A 20,440-nucleotide genomic window follows, 5' to 3' on the forward strand; every position below is an offset into this window, starting at 1 on the left:
TCTCTATCTACAAAGTAATAGTCCCTTGCAGACGGTTCCAGTTAATGAATCAATATTTGGAAAGGAATACAATATAATTTTGTGAAGAGGAACTGAAGCTATTTAGAATAGCAGGGGAAGGCACACCCTGTTTTGATTGGAATCAGCCAGAAGCTATGAGAAAAAGGATTTGTGCCCAGTAGAACAACTCCCTGAAGAAATCTAGGACGGTATGTTGGCAGGAACAAAGAGAAAACTTGGGCAAGTACTACGCTTCACCCATAGGAGTATCAGCAACTCTATCCATCCTGCCAGCCTTATGTCACATACGGATCAGGGAGCTTTCTGAACATTATAGTGCAGGCTGCCCTTGCTACTTAATACAAGAGTACTCCTACGAAACCTTTCGTAAGCCGAAACAGTGTAAAGCAAAGAAGCAGTTGCCATTTCATAAAAGCGAAAGTCCTCTTTGGATTTCTTCAGTTAGCGAAAACAGGTGCTAAACACAGGTGTTTTGTAAAAGGGAAGTGGTGTGAGGCAAAGCTTGCCACAGTGGAAGAAGCTGATCCTGCCCCAGTGACCTATATCACCTGGGAACAGGATTCTGTCATGAGAGGATGACACCCTCTCCACTGGCAGCTTTAACAAAGGATTCAGGAAAATTGTATTCCTGATATTCTAAGTATTTTATACTTTGTCTCCTTGGAAATACAATTCTCATTGTTAACAACTGATTTTCCAGTAGACATCAATGTTCAGAAATTTCTGTTTAAGCATATCAGATTTCCCAGTCTGATCAGCCCTGGTAACCAGACTACTGACGCTGATAACTACCAAGCTCCTTCTAAAGCAATTCCTGCGCACATAAGCACGGTCAGTTATAAATCAGCTTTTGCAAACTATGTGCTCTACATCATATTAGAAAACAGTATGTTCCTGAGTTGCCCACAGTGTACATTCAATTTTATTTGGAACATATCTTAGTACAGATTTCCGTCACTTCCAAATGCTAATGTCCTCTTTCTATAAATGCCTATCACTTCTTCACCACAATTACCAAAAAGATGATCATTTTCAATTTTCTCTTAGCCTCATTTTTTAGTCCTAATAAAGCATGTCTGGTACGTTCACTATAGGTGTCTTTGCCATAGACATCTTTGCTGCTGCAAGCATTTGCACTACATCTTCACCTCGTAACTAATTGGCCATAAGACAATTTCTATAAAATATGAAATAACTGGTTGACAGTTTGGTTTCATTTAAGATAAAACAACTTGGGGCGCCTGGGTGGCTCAGTCAGTTAAGCGTCTGCCTTCAGCTCGGGTCACGATCCCAGGGTCCTAGAATCAAGCCCCACGTCGGGCTCTCTGCTCAGTGGGAGACTGCCTCTCCCTTTCCCTGTTGCTCCCCCTGCTTGTGCTCAGTCTCTCTCTGTCAAATAAATAAATAAAATCTTTAAACAAAAAAATATAAATAAATAAGATAAAACAACTTGTTGACAGTCTGGTTTCATTTCTCCATTGAAGAATCAATCACCTCCGGCACAGTTAATGTATTGAAAGCTAGTTGTCAGTTTGGTTTCATTTCTCCACGGACAAAGTTCCCATTTTTTATTATATAAATGTTACCTAGCCTTCCTAATGGTCTATACACCAGTAGCCATGGTGGTCTTAAAATAGTGGATGATGACCACATATACCGACTTGACAGAAAATACTGTGACAGAGCTTACAGGAGGGGTGAAATAAAAGCGTAATGCCAGACTGCATACTGTACTATACTACAAAATGACAACACATCAATTACAACAAAGTCCCGTTGGTTACAATATTACATCAGCATTTCTTCCCCACTTCCCGCACAACTCTGGACCGTGTATTAAGGGACATATGACAATATGCCAAGAATGAACAACAGTGTAGAAGATTCTCACGGTGCAATACAAAACCCAGGTACAAATACATATCCTAATATTTGGAAAACTGATACCTCTTAATGGGGAAGAAATAATGAATTTTATCAATTTTTTCATGTTTCATTATGACCTTTTTAACATTATTTTATCTCTTATGACAAAACTACCTTATAACCAATGAGTGACACAGCAAAAATGTTTGTGGCAAAACTACCTAGAACCCTGATTAAGATGTGGTTCTTCTTCAAAAAAAAAAATGTGATTCTTCTTGAAAATATGATTATGATTACAACAATTTGACAACCTTTTTTTAACCATTTTTTAATTTAAATTTTTTTTTATTTGAGTATAGCTGACACATAATGCTACATTAGTTTCAGGTCAATTTGATTACTCTGAAGAAGTTTTAAAAGGTCACCCAAAATACAAAGTGGTCTTGTGGAAACTAGGAATGCCTCACCATATAATGACACCCTCTCTGCTGGCATCTTTAATAAAGGATTCAGGAAAATTGTACTCCTGATCTTCTAAGGTATTAACTGGCCAATCAAAAAGCTCAGCTATTAATCTCACAAATGTTAAGTGCCAATGCCACAGTAAGATGTCAATATGGTAAAACAAATGTGAATTAAATTCATTCACTCAGGGGGCACCTGGGTGGCACAGTCATTTAAGGGTTCGACTCTTAGTTTCAACTCCGGTTGATCTCAGGGTTGTGAGATTGAGCCCTGCGTCGGGCTCTGTGCTCAGCGAGCTGTCTGCCTGTGATTCTCTCTCCCTCTCCCTCAGCCCCTGCCCACCATGCACACATGCTCGCTCTTAAATAATAAATATATATATATTCATTCACTCACAAGTTATTGAATACCCTGGATGTGCCATTTATGGAGTGCCGTTCAGGCACTGAAAAGTCAAATAGACTACATAATCCCAAATACTTTACAACCGAAAGGAGCAAGCTAAGCAACTAAATAAAAAATTTCTTTAACACTATAATAGGTGGTATGTGTTATAAAATAACTAACTCTAGGAAACCAGAAAAACTCTACAGATGGTAACTTTCAAGCTAGTCCCAAAAAAGGAATTTAAAAATTTTTATTTAGCAAGAGAAAGGAGTGTTTAAGAAAAAGAAACAGTAAGGGCACCAAAGGATAAGAAGTCACCTCACGCAAGAAATTTCCCCATCACTGGAACAAACAAGGCTGTGTGACAGTATGGGGAGAGGAGTCAGAGGAAGCAAGATGGCCTTCTGCCATGTTAACGCCTTCAGACTTCCTCCGATGCGTTATGAGAATTCCTATAGTGTTTGCCTGCAGGAGCTTGTCCTCAGGAGATACCAGTCATTGGGAGTCACAGCTTTCCCTCAGGTCCTCAAGCTTCTGAAAAGTGGAGATGGGAGGGGCTGCTGCGCAAGGAGATGGGTGGACACTCTTCCTCTCCATCTAAATCTGCACAGGCTGACAACAACCCTCAGGGTCCTCTTGGTACCCACCAGATCTTGAATGGCTTCAGATAATCTTAAAAGTGTGGAATCTTAGAATGCAAAGGGAACCAGCAGAACAGTCTCACTTCCCATCAACTACCAGAATTTCTTCTCTACACCTTGATAAATGGCTCCATATTGGACAAGTAAAATGTCCTCCCAGTATCCTCTCTTCCTCAGAAGTACTTACTACACTTTTCTAACCAGGCCTCATTTGAAATCCTTTCTAAAATCTTCTCCAACGCGGGTCCCTCCTTATAACGTACTCTTGTTGGTCAGAGCTGAACACAAAGAACCCCAGTGCCCTCCAAGCACAGCAGAGCACTGAACCATGTCAGGTTCTTTGTGCGGACAAAGTATCTCTCAGTTGCACAGACCTTTATAAAAGTGCAAGGCCTGGATCATATTAAATCTGTGGTCAAATAAAACACCTTGCTTGTCCTTGTTCATTTGAACTGTTCTCATAAGCACTGTTTACCTCTCCTTTAAATCCCTGATGATCATTGTGAGTTAACATTTATTTGTGTGATTACCTAAATAAAGTCTTTGTATCCCCAGCCCAGGCACCAATAACCTGAATGCAGGCACAAAACTATCTTACAGTATTTTGCCTTTTATTTCCTTTCCATTACCACTGTACTGTGAGGTCCTGGCACAGTACCTGTTCCAAAGGAAGGGTTCAAGAGATGTCAGAAGAATTAGATGTATATACAAAAAAATTACATGAGCAAGATATGGTAAGTGTGATAGGAGCATTGAAATCAACCTTCTGGAAACTCAGTGGAGTTTCTTTGACTTCCTCTGTGAAGGAAAGGCATCATGTAGGAATAAAAGCATCTAAGCCAATTCCTGAGTGGTGTTTCAACCAAAAAAATCAAAGCAAATATCTGGACAACAAAACAACCAATGAAAACTGTATTCTTGAAGAACGATTATTTATGTGGGAAATTATTCCTAATATTAAGTTAATAAAAAGGATATAAAACAGTATGCACCTCCCTCCCACACACACATACACACACACACACACAAAAAAAAAAACCTGAAAGGAAATAGTTTAAATATTAACAAGAGTTATTGCTGAGTTGTGGGATTACTGGTCATCTTTATTTTCTTCTTTATACTCTATTGTAGTTTCCAAAATTTTCTATAATAAAGATCTTCATAATCAGTAGGGGAAATATTTGGATTTTTAAACTCATTTAGGATGAAACTGCAATAACATTTTAAGTCTTTAGGCTTTATCCGAAAAGGTTTCTGGACTGTTTGTTTTTTCTTTTTCATGGCCATATTTACATGAATGTTGTAAGTAGAAGGAATGCTGGAGAACAGATTTCAGTCCTAAAGAAATATTATAATGCTCCCACCCACCCAAAAAATTACATTTATTCTCTGATCTGCTTTTTTGCATCTTGATAATGGGTATGAAGAGACTTGTATTTACAGGTTAATACAGGAAATCAGAAGCCAGCACTGCTCCACAGAACATCGATTCCCTTTCACGCTCTCAGCTGGGCCCTTCGAACAATGAAATACACACCAATATCACCACACTGCAGTCAGCATATCAAACGGAGGAACGCTGGAGCTCCGAGAACAGCTAAACAGTGTTATAAACAAAGGTCCACTCGGGGCGCCTGGGTGGCGCAGCTGGATGAGCACCCAACTCTTGGTTTCGGCTCAGGTCATGATCTCAGGGTCGTGAGATCGAGCCCCACAGCAGGTTCCCCGCTCAGCAGGGAGTCTGCTTGAGATTCTCTCTCCTTCTGCCTCTCCCCCTGCTCACACGCGCTCGCGTGCTCTCTCTTTTTCTCTCTCAAATAAATAAAATCTTTAAATAAAGGTCCACTCTTTGAATTAATAGATACCTTAGTCTACAGTTAACAAGTTAAGAAGTCTGCCACAAAATAATGTCATTGCCAAATAAAAGAAGGAAACTATACCAAGTCTTCCAAAACATGAGCATCTAGCTTGTGCCCAGCAAACTCCTGGAAATCTGAGGGTCTAAAGTACCCTTCTGTATCTAAGACAACATAAAATATAGAAACAGTGGTGGAAAAACTACCACTTTCAAAAGATGTCAGACTTCCTACAAACAGTACTATCCTAAAAACAATCTAAATGGAAGTGAAAGGTTCTCTGAGCAATGGTCATCAATCATGTCTCTTCCTTACTCTGACAAAGAATGGCAAAAGGGAAACGTACAAATTATGAAGAAATGCAGTTTGCAGATAGTTAAACCCACAGCCCCCTGAGCCATCTCAGAGAGACTCCCTGCATGACTCACCTCTTTCTCTCCCCTTACAGGCTCTCAGCTTTGGCCTGCTTGCCCCCTTCTTTCCAGGTGCCATCACTTACCCAATTCTAGGGTTCTGCTCCCCTCAGGACTTCTTGCAGAGGAGCCTGCCCTATTTCACCCTTTACCCAAGCTTCCCTGTCTCTGAAACAAATAAACCTTCCTGAATACTTTGGAGATTCATCAGAAATCACTACTGATAAATAGGTATGGTGGTAAAAAACCATGGCACACCACGATTAGAGATTTAAGAAAGCTCTTCAATGGGAAATTAAGATCCTAGCTGAAACATAGGTAGTACTGGGACTCTTAGGTGTGAAACAGATGGGTCTGGGCAGCTTTAGGGTCCTAAAGCTACTCAGCTGATTCTGATGTTGAGCCAATGCTGGAAACTGCTGTCCCAGACCCTCAGTTTTCTGTCCTTTATACACTAAGTGTATTCAAGATTCCACCACCTTCTCCAGGGAGGACCTCTGTTCCCCAGCCATTCAGATTCTAGGCTATCTGGTTAGGAAAGAAGAGCAGATGTGACTTTGCCAGCCCCTGGAGTCCACAACCTAGCACAGAAAGGGTCAGCTTCAATTATGTTAAAATATGAATTCATAGCATTCCCCAGGCTATGAAAAGAGAAGCTAAAGTATGTGCAGAAGCTATCTACACTGAAATTCTTAGCGAACCTGGTAGATAATGATAGTCCTGTGGTTTTGTAGAAAATTCCTTATGAATGATCTCTCAAATATGCAAGATAAATTAGAATTAACTTCCTTATTTACAGCTTGGATCAATTAAAATCTAAGTGGTGGCTTTTGCTATGACAAAGACCTGCATATACATATTTTGCTGAATAATTTTGCATTACCATTTTCAAATTCATGGTACATTATCTTAAATTGAGAAACAGTGAACAAAATATTTTGCAGTATCTTCTGACTGTGGGAAAACCTTAAAATCACACTGCCGTTTTTTTAATTTTATTATGTTATGTTAATCACCATACATTACATCATTAGTTTTTGATGTAGCGATCCATGACTCATTGCTTGCGTATAACACCCAGTGCTCCATTCAATACACTGACGTTTTCTGTAAGCTAGAGTTGTTTCTCACAAACTCAAATATTTGAATACCTTGTATAAAGTACTTACTGTGCCCTGGTATCTCACTACACACTATGCTCTGCAGAGTAGGATTTAGATACAAAGGTGATCAACGTTGGCTTCTATCCAAAAAGAGGTTTCCATAACATCATACTGATGCTCTAGAAATTAACCTCCACTTCTCTTTTAGCCTTTTAGCCACAACAAACTGAATCATATCAAAAGTATCTGCTTTAGGGTTTTATTTAAACATTAAGCACAGGGCGCCTGGGTGGCTCAGTTGGTTAAGTATCTGCCTTTGGCTCAGGTCATGACCCCAGAGTCCTGGGATGGAGCCCCACATCGCATAGGGCTCCCTGCTTAGCGGGGAGCCTGCTTCTCCCTTTCCCTCTGACCCTCCTCCTGTTCTTGGCTCATGCGCGCGCGAGCGCGCTTTCTCTTACTCTCTTAAATAAATAAATATCTTTAAAAAAAAAACATTAAGCACAATAAAACCAACCATCTTAATGGCTCAAGAAACAAGAAAGTCACAAAATCCAATAACTTATGCCACTGGAGGGTTATTATGCTGGTGAAGTCACTTTCACTATGTGAAAGAGACAAGACATTTTTCCATGTGCTAGAACAGAAAATCATGACACATGCCTACCAGAGGACAATCTGAGAGAGAAAATGGTTATACAGAGGGACAGTTTCAAACACATGTATGCATACCTTGTCATAAACTATCTTTTCACTCACGTTTGTATGCGCCTTCTATAATTCAGAAGATCCTAACAGCTAGAGAAGCCACATACACAAAACTTTCCTGGCTACGGTACCCACTCCTATCTTTGATTATTAAATTAAAAACAAACCTTAAGATCTGACCTTTACTATTTTTTAAGTAGCTCTGTATTAAAAATAGTTATTCAGTCTATCTTTTAGCATCTATCCATATCTAAGAGCCAACTAGTGTCACAGGGAAGCATGGGCACACCTAACATAAGCCAGATGGGAAGGTACACAGTAGCGAGCATAAAGTACTGCACTAGGACTCAAAAGACCTGAGTTTGAATCCTGGTTAAACCAGAAACTCACTGAACCTAGCTAAGCCTCAGCTAGGTCACCCATAAATTAAAGACAGTAAAACCTGACCTGTCTAAACAGTGTTGTTGAAGGTATATATCTGTAAGATAACACATTTGCAAATGATCTTAAACTAAAAATGTGAAGCATCATTCAGCTGCTGTTCTAGTTAGAAACCACTAGGACACCCCAAGACAAGTCAGTGTTCCTCTGTTTAGTCATCTTTTAGGTTTTGCCATTTCCTCCTTCCCTCCTTCCCTCTCTTTCTTCCTTCATGTAACAGATATTTGCCAGGCTTCCGCCATACACCAGACACAGTTCCAGACTTGCAATGTCCAATACCATAAGCAGTAGAAACAGGTAGCTATTAGGCATTCAAAATGGCTCTACTCCAAATTGAGACATGCTATAAACGTAAAATACACACTGGATTTTGAAGACTTGGTGTGAACAAAAGAAAGTAAAATATGTCAGTAATTTTTTATACAGGTTAAACGTTGAGAAGATAATATTTTGGATATTAGGTTAACCATATATATTATTCAAATTAATTTCTTGTCTTTCTTTGTACTTGATTTTAACATGGCAACTAGAAGTTCAAAAATTTTTAAATACACAGAGGCTCACATTATATTTCTATTTGACAATGCTATTCTAGACTCTGGGGATATTTCAGGGAACAAAACCATGAAACTTATGTTTCAACATCTGTGGCCCTAAGATCTTCAGTAATCAGTAGAAAAGGAAAACTAAAACCAGCAACTGTGTGTAGAGAGGACCATGGGATGGAGGTTGCACACACAAGAGACAGACCTTCCCTCTGGCCCTTCCTTCTGCCCATGGTAGGGCCCACGGTCCCCAGAATAATCAGGCAGTACAATGGTGAGCTATGACCTCAAACATCTTGGGAGAAGAGAGTCCCTTCCCTGTTCGGCACTCCCAAGAACCACTATCCATCCAAACTTAGTGAGGGACAAAGCTTTTAATGTGGGGCCATCACTAGTTTTCTCGCATCGTTTGTGCTACTTTGGCTCGTGCCTCAAAAGCACTTTTAGGGGTGCCTGGGTGGCTCAGTGGGTTAAGCGTCTGCCTTCGGCTCGGGTCATGATCCCAGGGTCCTGGGATCGAGCCCCACCCACATCAGGCTCCCTGCTCCGCAGGAAGCCTGCTTCTCCCTCTCCCACTCCCCCTGCTTGTGTTCCCTCTCTTGCTGTCTCTATCAAATAAAAAAAAAAAAAGCATTTTTAAAAGGTTTCCAATGGTAGGCAGTAAGAGTTTCTTAACAAAGACACCTTTGTCTGGATTCCAACACTCTCCTTCATTATGAGAGTTCTTCATCACCTTCCCCTCCGTGGGCCCAATGAACCAAGCCTCTACTACACACCTTCAGCTCTTGCATCACAGCCACCATGCTTCCAGATAAAGGGCAAGAGGCTGAATTCAACAGCACAGGTCATGATCCCAATCTCAAGGTCCCTACTGGTCCGAGGCAGTCAAAAAAAAACTTGAGTCAGGCTGACCACATGCCAGTTAAATGTGAGGTTACTTGTTGTAAGATTTTAAGGAATTTCTGGAGGGTGAATTTAGTTCAAATGGGCCTATTTTTTAATAGCACTTTTCCTACCAAGAAGGCATCGTGTTTGAATTTCAGATTCCATGTGTTAGGAACTTACCTTAGGAACGAATCTGTGGGCACCTTGATCTTGGGACTTCCCAGCCTCCAGAACTGTGAGAAATAAATGTTTGTTGTTTAACATGGCAAATGTTTTGCTGGCCCCTACAACTTTCTGGCAGATTATAAAGAAAATTGGGGCTTTCAAGAGATTCTTTATGCTATAAAATGCCCTAGTGGGTGTAGCAGGAAGCGGAGAGAATCAGGTGTCAAGGCGGGTAGTGTTCTTTCATAACTGACCCCATCTATGTCCTCTGTTCATGCTGTTCTCTTTGAGGGCGTGCCCTGTTCCCTCTGCCAACTTAAAGATTACACCTCGATGAGGGCCCAGCCCAGAGCCTAGCCCTCCAGAAACTGTCCCCAGCAACCCCAAACCTGATAGTCTCTCTCCTTCTTTCTCAGAGGAACCCAGTCAACCAAAACATTGTATCATCTATTTATCTCTTCTCTGGGTATTCAAACACCTGTAACTCAGAAGGAAAGCAATTTAAAAAGTCAGTATGATGTCTGAAAATTTATTACTCTCCCTTTCAATCAGTTGGGATTTATCTGAGCTTTATTCAGCAAGAAAGATGAACCTAACACCAGGGATACAAAAAGGATACACAATCCCAATACTCACATAATTCACAGTCTAGCTGAGAAACAAAGTAAACAATGATCCTACCACCTGATGAACATTGTATTAGATAGAGGTGCTGGCAAAGCACCATGGGAGCCCACAGGAGGGCCCTTCTTCCTGGGTGACTGAGGAAAGCCTCTCACAGAAAGGTGATATATAAGCCAAAACTTGAGAACTGAGTAGAAACTGAGAAGGCAACACAGGAAAGGCCTTTCGAAGGCAGTAAAGCATGGCACATTAAAAGAAACAAGAGAATGTGTTTAAAACCCCTATACAGAATCACCAAAAAAAAAAAAAAAATCTTCCAATATATTAAATTATTTACGTGGGCATTTGAGGATCTACATACAGACCCCAATCCACCTTTTCTACATTTCCCATAGTATAACATAGCAAGTAAGGGTAGGCTCTCCAGAACCAGCCTGGGGTCAAATTCTACTAACTATGTAGCCTTATACAAGTTTCTTAACCAACCTCAACTTTTCATCTGTAACATGGGGATGACAATCTGCCTACCTCATAGGATTATTATATTATTGTTATGAGAAAATGAATTGAAACAAACAATAATTATGACAAATTAGGCATTCAATAAATGCTTGTATTAGTATCATTATGACTATTACTATTTACTTTTCCATGCTAGACATAGCAGCAAATCTGAAGTTCTTGTCCCCAACACCTGCCCATGCCTCCATATGAAGAACTCCTCCTACGTCCAAATCCCATCCAGCAAGACACTGCTTAAATTCCACCACCTGCATGAAGCTTCACTGAGCCTACTCGCCTCACGCATTAGGGAAATGAGTGTCTCTCTCCCTCTGAACTCCCAGCACAGTCTGCAGGTCTCTCTTGGGGCACTCGTCACTCCAGTGCCATTATGCCCACATCTGATTTCCCTACAGGCCTACAGCTCTTTAAAAGCAAGGCCTACACCTTCCCAATCTTTGCTTCCCCAGAGAACTGACAGGCCTTTTCACTTATGGGCATTCAGTGTTTGCTGCTGAACAAATTAAAATACTCTCCCCTTTAATTAAGTCAAGAACAGACTAGAGCTTTTAAAATTGCTGTACCATCTACCAAGCTATTCTTCCTAATAAAAACCCTTCCCCAGAGAGAAACTCGGTTCAATTTTACATAGCTCCTTTGTAAAGGAATCCTAAGAAAAGTCAATAATACGATGTTCTTCAAGTGACTGACAACTGACAAAATGGAGTAAAAACAGTAAAAACTGCTGGGGAAAACAATCTCTCTCCTTTCTCCATTCTCTGAACAGGTTCTAATGTAAATTTGTTTAGGCTATTATTGCTTTTCTGTTCCATATTTACAAAAGGTGGGACAAAGTTTCAATAGTAATGCCATTGTCATTGCTTACTTAGATTCTGAAGCCTATTCTGTCTGGTTTTACCACTTTCTACCACCCATGTAAAGGAAGGCTAGCCTGGAACCACCCAGACCACTTGGTTTACATAATTACAGTGTCATTACCAAAGTACACAGGACTCTTATATTTGGTGCCCCTGTCCTTAGTGAAAATACACTAGAAAACGAGAATCACCACTCTTCTCCAAAGCCTACCTAACTCAAAACATAGCTATTGCTAAGTACAACTTGATTAAAATCCTAAACTTTAATTAGCAGAGAAAAAAAAGTTAACTAGGATTGGCTTCCTCTTACAATAAAAATATTATTCAAGCAATTCAAAGATAGTCTTCATGAACTATGCTGTATTGGTGACTTTTCTAAAAGAAAAGCCTTTATTAAAAAACATGGTTTAACAAAGCAAAAAAAAAAAAAAAGAAAAGAAAAGAAAGCATAGCTCAAGTGGTACTTCCCTGTATGCAAATTGTTTTCCATCGTATCCCACTGGATTCAAAATGAAGGAATTAGGCAAACAGAAGTGAGGTTATCAAGCCAGAAACACACTCAGAGACAAGGGTACCAAGAATGTACAACCTGACCAGCACACAAAGTATATCAGAAATCTACAAAATCATCACACCGCAGTTCCCTACAAAGTAACAAAGTAGGATTGTTCTATTCAATAATAATTCTACCTTAAAATTATTTTAAATATTTCTAGGACCAAAAAGATCATGAGCAAAGGCAATGCAATAGGAGAGCTTCTAAAACCAATAACCACATGATTTTTCAAGCACTTAAGTTGTTTACACCTTTTGTCCACAAATGTAAAAGTTCATAGCTACATGACTCTAATTTTTAAAAAACACCATTTCTAGTGTATTGATCACGATTATCCCAAAATTGACAAAATCACTACAAATTTACCATTTCCTCTATAATCTAGGTGCTTCTAAATATACTCAGCGAGAGCTGAGGGGGAGGGGAGGATTCCAAACTCCATAAAGTAAGTGACACGCAAATAAATGCTTTACACTTTGTCCAAATATAAACTGTGTTATGGTAAGAGCTAGTTATTAGTATCTTTTTTTCCAGTTCTCCCCATTAAAAGTGGGAAAACTTCCATTTTTCTCACATCTGGAACATGTTTTAAGAGGCTTATGTGAGCAGCATATAAATGCTGCAAAGCCACTAGTAGTTAGATCCTTGGTCTTCAGGTGCCATGGACCTTATGTTCAAATATGACCATAACCATGAAAGTATTACGGTTATTAAGAGATCAGACATGGCTGGATCTAAAAGCACTGTGAATCGGCCATATTATCCATACTCTACTTGAGATCACTGCCTTGCTTCCCAAGGCTAACAGCTTTGCCTCTCTATCAAGGCCACCTGTCCCTGACATTACTCTAGATTTTAGATTTGTCCTTCCCTCCCTTCTAAAAAACTTAGTGGACCTACATCCTATTCTCTTATGGTCCCATTCTCCAGGTAAACTATATTCAGCTGGAATGCCAGAGGCAGATGATATCTCAACATGTAACTTCTTCAGTGATAATACCAATACTTAACAGGAGTCTTTAGAAAGCATCCCAAAATACCAGGTCAAACATGGAGCAATTTAGAGGTAAGTTCGTGAGCATCTTTTAAATAACAGCACTTAGCAATAAGGGCATTTAGAGAGCTGTCTGTTCCACCTTTATGCTGGACTAGAACCAGGCTATGAAAGTGTTATGAAATGAGTTGTTGTTGTTGTTGTTTTTACAATTTTATTTTGCATGCTTTTATGACTCCCTAAAGCTGGATATGACATGAGGTATGTAGCTTGCCATCTCTTTCAAGTCTGAGGTACGGCACACAGAGCACACCTGAGATTTATTTTTGTTGCTTTCACAGTCTGATGACTTTTCCTGCCTTTATACCCGACCCACGGACGGGAACAAAGGCAACACAGATCTGCACACTTTGTAATGTCAACAAGAAACCTGCAAACCCAGGTTCTCACAGGAGCTAAAGTTTAAGGACCAGAGTGACAAAAAGGGGAGGCAGAGAGCAAGTAACCAAAAGAAGATGTCATGTGTCTGAGCTGGCCACCTTCTCTACCTGTTGGAAGGAAGCCATGCCAGACAGGAGGGAGCCACACCTGGACCTGATCTCTCTGTCTGGGCTGCCCTTGAGCATAGCAGAGGATGTGCTGACCTGGGTGTGGGTGTCGGGAGGAGATGGGTGGCTGGCCACAGATGCTACCTGCCAAGTACCATGTAGGACCAGCTCCTGGTCCTCAGCTAAGGTTAAACAATAATTACATTTAATTACATATTTACTGTGACAGGAAAGGTGAAATGAGCATTATTTTGCAAAGCACAGGACAAGTTTTCCACTATGAAGAATATTATACTAAAAGTTATTTGCAAAAACCATTCAATTACCAAAAGGCATAAATACAAATAGTTTACTTCCTGACTGTCCCAAGAGCACATTAATTATTCAATACACTGTCTTACACAGATGCCCCACTTTTATAATTTTTTAAGGACTTTCTGTATTTTATCTTAAAAGTAAGGTACCCTTAAAAAGACTGTGAAGTTTCTATTTCCCATTCATAGGTGAAGCAAGGCAGTGTATTCACACGACTTACCCAAATTAAAACAATAACTCAGTGACTTTTGCATTCTAGGTCAAGGAAGCATCTATTTTATGTAACAGGCATAATGTGTTCATTTCCAAAAAGAAGGCACTCAAAAGAATACAGCAACAATTGGGGTACCTAGGTGGCTCAGTCAGTTAAGCGTCTGACTCTTGATTTTGGCTCAGGTCATGATCTCAGAGTCATGAGATCAATCCCCACATCAGGCTCTGCGCTCAGCACCAAGTATGCTTGCCCCTCTCCCTCTGCTCCTCCCACCGTTCTCTCTCTAATAAATAAAATCTTAAAAAAAAAAAAGAATATGGCAACAATTAATAAATTCTCAAAATTCAAAGGGTAATCAATCATTTATACATATTATACAATTGTTAGACCCCCTCCAACAAAAAAATGACAGTACTAGGAAAACTATAAAACGGAAAATGTACAAACTGCTGCTCAATGTCTACCAAACCAAACACAAAGAAAGTAAACACCACTAACACTTTCCAATGTAAGTGAAATCCACAGCAGGAAATACATTAGTTTTCAAATCACTGAAATATAATAGACACCCCCTACACACACACACACACACACACACACACACACACACACACTTTCTTCTTTTCCATACATTGCAAGAAGTTACACTAAATTAGTGTTTTACATACTAAAGATCAGCTTAACAATAATGTACGTCAATTAAAAAGCTTCATGTAAATAAACTAGAAAGTAGACGGACAAAAGTAGATGACTGAATACATGCTTACTTCTATTCCCTCCGGAAAAGACAGCAAAAGAAAAATGTGATTAGAGACAAAAGAATGTTAGAGATGTCTACAAAATTCCAAAAGATGAGAAACCAGTGCATAATGGAAACTGATGAAGATAGGAGTGAAGAAGCCACCAGGAAGAATATCCAACTAAAATAAAAGGTCTGTTCATGATGCAGAATTCCAGAAAGGCTAAGAAACTATGTAAAGGCTGAGGCTGAAAACAAAAGGAACTGGATTTAAGGGTCTGCATAAAGGACCAATTCCCTAACCCAACAACTGAGCAGCTTGCTAGTAAGCATGAGAACAGGGTTTATTCTGCATGCAACTAATGAGAGGGTCTGGCCATGCCTGACTGAAGGTAGGAATGAGTCTCTGCACTGAAAACCTGAGACATCAAGTTAACAGCAGAGAGCCAGCTCCTTCAGACTCAGACTGAAAGACTCTTCTAGAAAAAATGAATCTGAAGGAAAAGACAAACAGAAACTGGTACCTGGGGACTCCCAATGAAGTAGCAGGGCCCAAGCGCATCATCCAGAGGAGAACAGCAGACACTAGCCCCCAAGCATTCTAAATTTCTAACCAACTTCTAAGACAAAGAGCATGACCAGAGAAAAAAGAACATTATAATTATTAAAGGAACAATTTATCATGAAGACATAACAATTACAAATGTATACACATCTCAAAATAGAAGCAAAAATAGAATTAAGGAAAGAAAAGGACAATGACATGATTATAGTAAGAGATGTTCTCACTCCATCTCAGTAATTGATAAAATTAGACCAAAAAAAATCAGGAAAGACATAGAAGGTCTGAACAACATGACCAGCCACCTTGATCTAACTGACATTTGCAGACAATCTAAAACTGAAGAATACACATTCCCTTCACATGGCACATGGCACATTACCAAGATAGACCATATGGTGTGCTACAAAGTAAGTCTCAATAAATGTGAAAGGATTGTAATCATAAAAAGTATATTCTCTGACAACACAGAATTAAATTAGAAATCAGTAACGGTAAGATATCTAGGAAAATTCCAAATGTACAAAAACTGAACAACACACCTCTAAATAGTTCATGGATCGAAGATAAAATTAAAAAGGAAATTCAGGAAATAATTTGAACCAAATAGCAACAAAAATAAAACATATCAAAATTTGTGGGATGCAGCTCAAACAGTACTTAAAGGGAAACTTTAAACTTTAAAATGCTTAATATAAGAAAATAAAAAGGATCTGCCACCATGACCCTAAGTTCTCCCTTCAGAAATCATAAAGAATGGAGCAAACTAAACTCAATATAAAAGGAAGAAAATAATAAGAAGTCAATGAAGTAGAAAACATACAGACACCTGAGAAAATTAATAAAACCGAAAGACAGATCTTTAAAATGACTGTCAAAACTGACAGACTTCTAGTTAGATCAAAAATACAGAAAAAAGACAAATCACCAGTACCAGAAATGGAAAAAATATATACCACCAGAGATCTTATAAGATTTAAAAAGATAGTAAGAGAATATAATGTGTAACTTTATGCCAACAAACTGAGCACAACCTACATAAAATGGACAAATTTCTTGAAAAATAGTAATCTATCAAAATTGTCACAAGATGAAATAGAAAATCTAAGTAGCCCTTTATCTTTTAAAGATAGGAAATCTGTTATCAAAAATATTCCACACACACACAAAAAAAAGAACAACTCCAGATGATTTCACTGGTAGATTCTATCAAACATTCAAGAAGGAATTTTAACTTTTTCAGAAAATAGAGGAGGAAGGATTACCTCCCAACTCATTTTATTAGGTTAGCTTAATGCTAATACTAAAACCTGACAAAAACATTACAAAAAATGAAAATGACAGAGTGGTATCCCTCATAAATATAGACATGAATAGCTTTAACAAAGTTTTAGCAAATCAAATCCAATAATGTATTAGAAGGTACATTATGAGCAAGTACAGTTTATCCCAACAATTGGTTAACATCTGAAAATCAATCAACATACAGACTAAAGGAGAAAAATCTCAAGATCAGGATTAGATGCAGAAAAGGTATTTGACAAAATCCAACAGCCATTCATGATAATGCTGCCCACATAGTAGGAAGAGTTCGAGAACTTCCCCAAACAGATGAAGAACAACCAAAGGCCACATCACACTCAAAGGTGAAAAACTGACTTCTTTTCCCCTGAGATGAAGAATAAGCAAGAATGTCTCTATTTACCACATTTTAAACAATACTAACCGGAGGTTCTAGCCATTCAGGAAGGCAAGAAAAAGGATAAAGATCTGAAAGGAAGAAGTAAAACTTATCTGCAAATCATATAATCATTTATGTACAAAATTCCAGGGAATGTACAAAACACCTACTAGAACTAATAAATGAATTTAGTGAGACTGCGAGATACAAAGTTGATGTAAAAATAGTCAAGTATTTTCTTATATATTAGCAGCAAACGATTAGAAAAAAGTTTTTTGGGTTTTTTTTTTTTAAGATTTTATTTATTTATTTGACAGAGACACAGCGAGAGAGGGAACACAAGCAGGGGGAGTGGGAGAGGGAGAAGCAGGCTTCCTGCCGAGCAGGGAGCCCGATGCAGGGCTCAATCCTAGGATCCCGGGATCATGACCTGAGCTGAAGGCAGACGCTTAATGACCGAGCCACCCAGGCGCCCCAGAAAAAGGTTTTTTTTTAATCCCACTCTTGGGCATATGGATATTGGGGGGGGGGGGTGTACATCCCACCAAAATGGGAGAATCAACAGAGATGACAACACAAAATCCAGAAAACAGAAGAGCAATCAAAGAAAAAACAACCTAGCCCCCCCCCACCCAACATGGTGATAAAGAGGAGTCCCAAAATGGCAGCTCTGTGGCGGATGGACAGCAAGCCATTCACCAACATGATATGGAACTCTGGGATTGACAACGCTGAGAAAAACTGGAGCTGATAGACACCCTAAGATGTTTTACCATTTGAGTCTTTATAGTTCTATCAGAATGTTTAGAGCAAAATTATTTATCAATAGAAAGCAAAGCCAATTAAAAACAAAGTTAACCACTATCTCTAAGTTAGAGAAAGAGCAGGTAACCATTGAGTATTCTGTGGCCATAGTCAGCAATATTTAAACGATAATACTGTAAATATTAAATGATAACTTGACAAAAATTAGATAAAATTATCATTGGGAGTGGGGTGCCCAGTTGGCTCAGTCAGTACACCATGCAACTCTTGGTCTCAGGGTCGTGAGTTCAAACCCCACATTGGGTGTGAGTGAGCCTTATACTTAAAATTGGGAGGATGGGGAAAGAAAAGTCAGGAAGTTAAATCCTCATCTTCTGTAGGAATTAGTCAAAAGATAATGCTTAGAGTTGAAAAGCCGAGCCTTAGGAGTAAAAATTAGTTATTTAAGTATATGGCAGTAAATGCCAGAAGAAACAGCTAAAAGAACCTGAAAATCATTGCTTCTGAAGAGAAATAGGTGGAGCACAGGATTTTTTTCTCTTCGAGTCTGAATTACAATTTTACTTACTATTTAAACCAGGGATAATATTACTTTGCTAAAAAATAAATTAAGTTTAAAAAAAATATTTCAAATAAAAATCTATAGTGTCAACCTTGGGGCCTCTGTCAAGGAAATATTTTTAACTGGATTTGGTTTCTCTAAGCAAGTTTCAGACAAAATCAGGTTGAATAAAATACATGAAATGTATATAAACAATTACAAAAAATTAAAATACCTACTTTTAGAAAAACAAGTAGTTCAATAAAAACATTTAGCAAAAATTTAGACTACAGAAACATTTAGGCCTATATCAAATATATCCAATTTCCTGATAAATACTGCAAATGGTAATTAAGGAAATAAAACATTTTTTCGAAAATATTCACATCAGCCTCAGAAATATATAATATGCCCAAAAGGTCTTTCTACCCACTGTAATAGGCATTTTATTTCTGTTCTTCAGCTGCCCACAGTATCATGGAGTATTTTCCAATACTATCTAAGAGCTCCAAAGACCAGTTCCTCACATTCATACAGAGATGCCCTCCTCAGTAGGTACATTACCAGTCATTTCAAATAGAATGACTCTAAACTCCACCCCATCCAATCTCTAGAAGGTGAATTACTTTTTTTTTTTAAAGATTTTATTTATTTATTTGAGAGAGAGAGAGAGATAGAAACAGCATGAGAGGGGAAAGGGTCAGAGGGAGAAGCAGGCTCCCCGCTGAGCCGGGAGCCCCATGTGGGACTCGATCTCGGGACTCCGGGATCATGACCTAAGCCGAAGGCAGCCGCTCAACCAACGGAGCCACCCAGGCGCCCGAAGGTGAATTACTTCTGAGGGTATGTTTTGCAAAACAGCTTTCAAGTCACAAAAACACCAGGAAGGGACAGAAGAAAGAAAGGAGAAAATATAAAATTCCGAGAAACATACACATTTTTAAAATATTTGTAATATTTAACTTATTCCTTTAGATGTTAGGTGGGAGGCTTTCTGGAAACCTTGAAATACTATTCATAGTTCCATCTAATCAGAAACATTCCAATTAAATGAACAATATTAATGTAATTATCTAAGAAAACACTCAAGGGAACTCTACACATGGTTTCTACAGTAGACTCCAACCTGTGGGGCAATTTCTGACTGAGGATGTATGAGGCCCGTGTACTCATTCCTGTGTTTGTAAAGTGTGATCTGTGATTATGCAACTGAACTTTACAGCCACCTCAGGCTATTCTGTGTTTAAAGAGACATGTTTATGGCCATATCCTGCCAAACAACCATAATACCACTTAACCTCAGTTTAACCACTGCCTGAATGAACTTGTTAGGATTACACTGAGATACAGATGCAAAACAAATAATACGCCAAGAAATGTGATGTCCACATACTGAAAGGAGGGGGTCCTTACATAATACCCCTTAGTCACAGAGGCAAAATGTACTCGAGAATTTACATTCTAAAAGCTGAAAATTTAAATAGAGAACAGGGATAAAAATAACAAATGCCAAATTCCAAAAAGAAATGAATTCCTCTGAAGGGTGGAGTGTGTCATCTCAGAAAGCAGCCCCAAATACAATGTTGTTTCTGGATCTACCCAAGCAAATCAGTAAATTTACAAATAAGAGGAAAAATTGAACCTGAGAACATTTTTACAGTGTGCTGTATGGAGTAGACTGCACTAGGTTATCGACTGGAATCTACTGCCTATCAAGAGCAACTAACAGTCACTGCCACCCAATTGCTTCCTATGATGGAAGCCCACTCTGGTGCCACACTAACTCGGAGTGAACAAATCCACACGGGAAGGTGAACCAGCACACTCATTCTCTTCTGCCAGTCAATTATCAAATAGGTACTGGCCAAAAATATTTCTTTTTAAACATGCTTATAAGTTAAAAACCAGGAATGAGACAATACGATGATGTTTGAACTGTGCTTTGCCATATGTTTTCTTACTTCTTAATAAGGAGTTCAGTCTGTAAGGCTAAGAGTCCAGCAAAACATCTATTTCAACCATCCAG

The 20,440-nt window shown here is 38.9% G+C and overlaps 1 protein-coding gene across 20 annotated transcripts in view; it reads right to left on the minus strand.

Moving 5' to 3' along the window:
• Positions 1–20,440, minus strand: part of SIPA1L1 (signal induced proliferation associated 1 like 1) — a 468,863-nt gene that overhangs the window by 306,483 nt on the left and 141,940 nt on the right. For 15 of the 20 annotated variants that reach the window (XM_027568796.2, XM_027568799.2, XM_027568801.2 and 12 more), the window contains one exon: positions 9,512–9,564. The exons of the other annotated variants lie outside the window; for them this stretch is intronic. The gene's annotated coding sequence lies outside the window, so the exon portion shown is untranslated. The remainder of the gene's footprint in view (positions 1–9,511; positions 9,565–20,440) is intronic. 20 annotated transcript variants of the gene reach the window in all.

This window comes from Zalophus californianus, chromosome 6, assembly GCF_009762305.2.
Source record: "Zalophus californianus isolate mZalCal1 chromosome 6, mZalCal1.pri.v2, whole genome shotgun sequence".
Taxonomy (NCBI): domain Eukaryota; kingdom Metazoa; phylum Chordata; class Mammalia; order Carnivora; family Otariidae; genus Zalophus; species Zalophus californianus.